Source organism: Panthera pardus, unplaced genomic scaffold, assembly GCF_024362965.1.
Source record: "Panthera pardus isolate Hobbes unplaced genomic scaffold, ASM2436296v1 HiC_scaffold_13, whole genome shotgun sequence".
NCBI lineage: Eukaryota > Metazoa > Chordata > Mammalia > Carnivora > Felidae > Panthera > Panthera pardus.
Genome location: NW_026526688.1, coordinates 11626882 through 11632941, shown reverse-complemented (window position 1 = coordinate 11632941; position 6060 = coordinate 11626882). Strand labels below are relative to the sequence as shown.

General features: G+C 36.8%; 1 long non-coding RNA gene across 1 annotated transcript in view; it reads right to left on the bottom strand.

Moving 5' to 3' along the window:
• Positions 1 to 2771: 2771 nt before the first annotated feature.
• Positions 2772 to 6060, bottom strand: part of LOC128776418 (uncharacterized) — a 46198-nt gene continuing 42909 nt past the window's right edge. The window contains exon 3 of the long non-coding RNA XR_008421465.1: positions 2772 to 2878. This is a non-coding gene — a long non-coding RNA (uncharacterized LOC128776418). The remainder of the gene's footprint in view (positions 2879 to 6060) is intronic.

Here is a 6060-nt window from a genome sequence, read left to right as displayed (position 1 = left end):
ACCCTAACCATTGCTAGGTATTTTCCTTTAAAAAAGAATGAAATCTTGTCATGTGCAATGACATGATTGGACGTGGAAAGTAGTATGCTGAGTGAAATAAGTCTGTCAGAGAAACACAAATACCCTATGATTTCACGCATATATGAAATTTAAGCAACAAAACAAACAAGCAGAGGGGGCAGAAGAGACAGAAAATCAAATCAAAACACGGACTCTTTTTTTTAAAAAAATTTTGTTTATTTATTTTTGAGACAGAGAGACAGAGTGTGAGTGGGGGAGAGGCAGAGAGAGAGGGAGACACAGAATCCAAAGCAGGCTTCTGGCTCTGAGCTGTCAGCACAGAGCCCAAGGTGGGGCTCAAACTCATGAATCGCGAGATCATGACTGGAGTCAAAGTCGGACACTTAACCAACTGAGCCACCTAGGTGCCCCAAAACAGACTCTTAACTATAGAGAACAAACTGACAGTTATCAGAGGGAAGATGGCTATAGGGACGGGGAAAATAGGTCATGGTGACTCAGGAAGGCACTTACAAACACAGGGTGATATATGGAAGTGTTGAATCACTATATTGTACACCTGAAACTAATCTTACGCTGTATGTTAACTAACTGGAATTTGAATAAAAACTTCAAAAAAACCCAATATGACATTCTGATAAAGATTTCTACAAGCTTTAATTGGTAGCACATTCCTTACTGTTAAATTCTTTTTCTTTCTTTTTTTTTTTTTAATATTCTTTATTTTTGAGAGACTGAGAGAGACAGAGCATGAGTCAGGGATGGGCAGAGAGAGAGGGAGACACAGAATCTGAAGTAGGCTCCAGGCTCTGAGCTGTCCTTACAGAGCCCGACGCAGAGCTTGAACTCATGAACCACAAGATCATGACCTAAGCCGAAGTTGGACATTTAAATTGACTGAGCCACCCAGGCTCCCCTCCTTACTGTTAAATTCTAACTCATTTCATTTGGAATTATAATTTTCTTGTGATCTATGAACTAGAAGAGTGTTTTACATTTCAAATGAATGTGATCTCTTTAGGTATGTGTTTGTGATAGGATCATTTTCTTTATCATACTGATATATTACATTCATATATCTTCCGGGATTGTTTGAATTTTTGTATTTTATGGTAGTGGTCCACACAATGCTAATACTTTTGCTTTCATTTCTATTTTGTTTGTTGTAAATAATTATGTATCAGTATTAATTTAATTAATACATATCTAGTGTAACGTTATTTAGAATTTATTTAAGATTTTTGATGTTGTGTCTCAGGCATGTCTCTTGAATGCAGCATTTTGACTTGTCTTGTTTGTGCTGTTTTTTCTTCTTTTATAGATTGTCTAACGTTGAGGCTCATTATTGTTTCTTAATCCATTCTCAACCGTATTTTGTAAGTAATTACCCCTTGTTAATTCTTGTTGGCTATTTGAATTGGGAAAAATCTGTTTTTGGTTGCAGATAATGTTTTTGTTCTGTGTTTTTTCTGTCCTTGTTCTGTTCTTGCTCTTGAAAGATAATTTCACTGCTTACAACACTGAAATGTGTTTTCTTTCAGCACATTAAAGATACAACAATTTCCTTTACTTCCCTTCCTGCCCTTGAAAATTCAGTTCTTAGGTTAATTGAAGTTCCTTTGTAAGCAACCTCCTTACACCTCTGTTTTTAAGTCTTTCTCTTCCTCTTTGGTTTACAACATTTCCACCATGCTTTGCCTAGGTGAGTAATTTCTTCCTCTTTCTCTCATTCTTTTTTAGTATTAACTTGATTAAATGGCATTCCTGGATCTATTCCTTCTCATATCTTATTTTAAATTCAAGTTACTTATATGTCAAACTAGCTCATTTTTATCATCCACCTTTTTCAAGCATCCTTCCATTTACTATTCATACCCTGGGACATTGAACTTCTCAGGTTCTTCTAAAAAACACATCCCTTATCAGCCGAAAAACCAGGTTAGCAATTTGCAGAGGGAAGTGTGTATAATCTGGCAATTCATGGACATATTCCAAAAGGGGTGTGGACACAAGTAGTTCTGGAGAAATTATCTGTCAGATTCTCAACTTCCATGTGTAGTTTTTCTGAAGTTCCTTTGCTTAAGAACATACATACGAGCAAGGTATTAGAGGGTTCTCCTTTTCATTCTCAGTTCACATTTATCCTATACCCATTGTTTAGAATATAAACACATCTTGAATCTCATTATGATAACTTTCCTAGAGATGTAAATGTGAAATAAAGTGATAGAACTAGTAGGGTCACTGAAGTCTTTTTTTTTTTCTTTCTTTCTTTCTTTTTTTTTTTTTTTTGTTTTTTGGTTCAGGCACAGTGAGTTACAGTCCCTCAACCATCTCACTATGAGTTGCATTTCCAAACACCATGTTTTAGTATTTTCTAATTACTCATAAAAATATATAAGAATTTATGCATGCATTTTGTTGTGGAGAAGCAAAATAGGGTAATCCATAAAATACTTCAAGCCTAAAGATATGTTATAGTAAAATACAATTTTATAAAAGATGTGTGATACCAAACTACTATTAATACAAGTCACTTATAGAACAGAAAAAAAAAGGTTAATGTCCTGAATATAAAGATAGTCTCAAATACAGAGGAAAAGGATAAAACCTAACAGAAAATAAAGAAGATATATAGACAGATCCATTAGAGATAAATGAATGAAAATTTAACTTTTACCTATAAAAATGTCAACCACATGCAAAATAAGAAAAAGTCAAATTAAAGCTCCACGAAGTATCAATTCTTACCTGTCGTATTGTCAACAGTCCAAAAGCCTGATGTAGAACTTTGCTGGTGAGGGCATGAGAAGGGAGGTATTCTTCTGCAGTATTACTGGGCACAGTGGTATAATTCCTGCATAAAATGGTAAAATTCCTATTAAAAGAGCATAACTTCTATGGAAGAAAATTTAGAAATAGCGAAACATCATATGCATTTCGTTTTTGGCTCACTAATACCACTTCTATTATTTGATTCTGAAGGTTAACCTGCAACAACATAAAGAGATATGCATTCCTTCTGTTACAGCACTAACTGTAATAGCCCCACATAGGGGAAAAAATCTTTGCTCATAATTAGGGGACTAGTTAAATAAACTATGATACACTATAGTAAGGAAGGTAGAGTACTATGAAGTTCTAAACAGTAATACAAAATACCTCTTAATGGTATCAGAAGGAAAGTACCAGAGGGTTAGGAAAAAATGCAAAATGGAGTTTTAAAAGTGCATTAAGGGGCGCCTGGGTGGCTCAGTCGGTTAAGCGTCTGACTTCAGCTCAGGTCACGATCTCGCGGTCCATGAGTTCGAGCCCCGCGTCGGGCTCTGGGCTGATGGCTCAGAGCCTGAGCCTGCTTCCGATTCTGTGTCTCCCTCTCTCTCTGCCCCTCCCCCATTCATGCTCTGTCTCTCTCTCTGTCTCAAAAATAAATAAACGTTAAAAAAAATTAAAAAAAAAAGTGCATTAAGTATGCTCCAATTCTTATATATGGGTAAAGGATGGAGGGCACAAAATTATAAGATAGATATTTCTGAATATATTTATCTTATACTTGTTTGGGGAACTATAATAATTTATTAAAAAATTAAACACAACAGGGGCGCCTGGGTGGCGCAGTCGGTTAAGCGTCCGACTTCAGCCAGGTCACGATCTCGCGGTCCGTGAGTTCGAGCCCCGCCTCAGGCTCTGGGCTGATGGCTCGGAGCCTGGAGCCTGTTTCCGATTTTGTGTCTCCCTCTCTCTCTGCCCCTCCCCTGTTCATGCTCTGTCTTTCTCTGTCCCAAAAATAAATAAAAAACGTTGAAAAAAAAAATTAAAAAAAAAAAAATTAAACACAACATTAATGACTTTTTTTAAACAAAAGCAATGCCTACAAATTAAAAGCAAAGGAAAACTAAAGAATCCAACTATATAGTAAATTCATGACTTAATCATACAGAAAGGAACAATTTCAGATGACTTAAATAACCCAGTAAAATAACTTGATATACATAAGAAGATAGACACTGAGAGGAAAAATGTTAAAAATGAAAAGTTTTAAAATCCAAAATTTAATACCGTTTAGTTCTTATAACTTTGGTGATAGTGCTGGCATTTGGAAGACCACTAGTCAATGTTTACCAAGAAAACACCCAAATACAAACAAAGTTACGTTTAGTGAATTGCTGGCAAGGAAAGTACACACTGGAGGAACCATGGAATATTGGAGCAAGAGAGAGTTGGGAGATGTTTGCTATGTGATTTATTGTTATATAATATGTTAAAGTTTTTGGAGGAAGTCTGGGAAAACAATTAGCTCTTGACTGACTAGGACAACTCAGTGATTGGTTGTCTTAAAACATTTTATTAAAAGACTGGAGGAATATCACCTGGCTAGGGTTATCATTGTCAATAAGCCAGCAGTAACTTATATGAGCTGGAGGAAAGAAATACTAGGTTATTAATGTGATTGTATATTGACCTTGTTTAGATGTGATTACTATATATTTTTTATAATTTTCTTTTTTTTTTTTTTAATTTAATTTGAGAGAGACAGAGAGAATGCGGGCAGGGGAGGGGCAGAAAGAGAGGGAGAATCTCAAGCAGGCTTCATGCTGTCAGCACAGAGACTGATGCGGGGCTCGAAATCACAAATCTGTGAGATCATGACCTGAGCCAAAATCAACAGTTGGATGTCACGCTGGCTGAGCCCCACAGGCACCTCTGTTTAGAGGTAATTACTGAGAGATCTTGTTTCCATGTTCTCGCATGATCAAGTAGGGAATCTTGTCTGATTATTGTTAATGCTCCCCGGAAATTATTCCTCTTCAGGATGAAAGATCATGGCCTAGCTGCCCTCTGTTGGCTCCCAGACAAAATCTCCCCCTCTCAATCTTCCTACTTTAACCAAGGACAAATGAAGCAAAAGGGCAGAGGAGTTTAACCTGTAGGGTTCAGACCTACGATGTTCCTCATATTTTGTGGTCTGGGGACTGTAAGGGAACATTGTCTGCTGTTGGACTAGACTTACACATTTTTGTTTCTTTTGTTGCATGACTATCTATTGAAGAGTCTGATGTAATGTCAGCTCTAGAGTGCTAGAGACAATTTTTCATTTGCCTTTTATTTCTGCACTTATTAGAAGAGGCATGGATAGTTTTTGTATTTTTGTACTTAATTTTTAAGAATATTTGTATAAAGAGACAACCTATGGGAAGTAACAGCATTTGTGAACCATATGTCTGATAAGAGGTTAATATCCAAAACATATAAAGAACTGAAACAAATCAATGTTAAGAAACTAAATGACCTGGTTAAAAAGTGGGAAAAGTATATCAATAGACATTTTTCCAAAGAGGGTATAAAACTGGCCAACAGCACACAGAGAATTTCTCAACAGCACTGATCATCAGGAAAATACAAATCAAACCCAGAGAGATATCACCTCTCACTTCTTAAGAGTGTTATTATCTAAAAGGCAAGAGATAACAAGTGGTCAGGATGTGGAGAAAAAGGAACCCTGTGCACTCTTTGTGGAAAGGTAAGTTGGTGCAGCCACCATGGAAAACAGTATGGAGGTTCCTCAAAAACCTGACAAGAGAAGTACCATATGATCCAGCAATCCTACTTCTGGGTATATAAACAAAGGAAATGAAATCAGGATATCAAAAAATTACCTGTATTCCCATGTTCATTGTAGCATTATTCATAACAGCCAAATATGGAAACAGTCTAAGTGTATGTCAACGGACAAATCAATAAAGAAGCTGTGATATATACACTGGAATATTGTTCAGCCATAAATAAAAAGGAAATCCTGGGGCGCCTGGGTGGCGCAGTCGGTTAAGCGTCCGACTTCAGCCAGGTCACGATCTCGCGGTCCGTGAGTTCGAGCCCCGCGTCAGGCTCTGGGCTGATGGCTCGGAGCCTGGAGCCTGTTTCCGATTCTGTGTCTCCCTCTCTCTCTGCCCCTCCCCTGTTCATGCTCTGTCTCTCTCTGTCCCAAAAATAAATAAAAAACGTTGAAAAAAAAAATTTAAAAAAAAAAAAAAAAAAAAA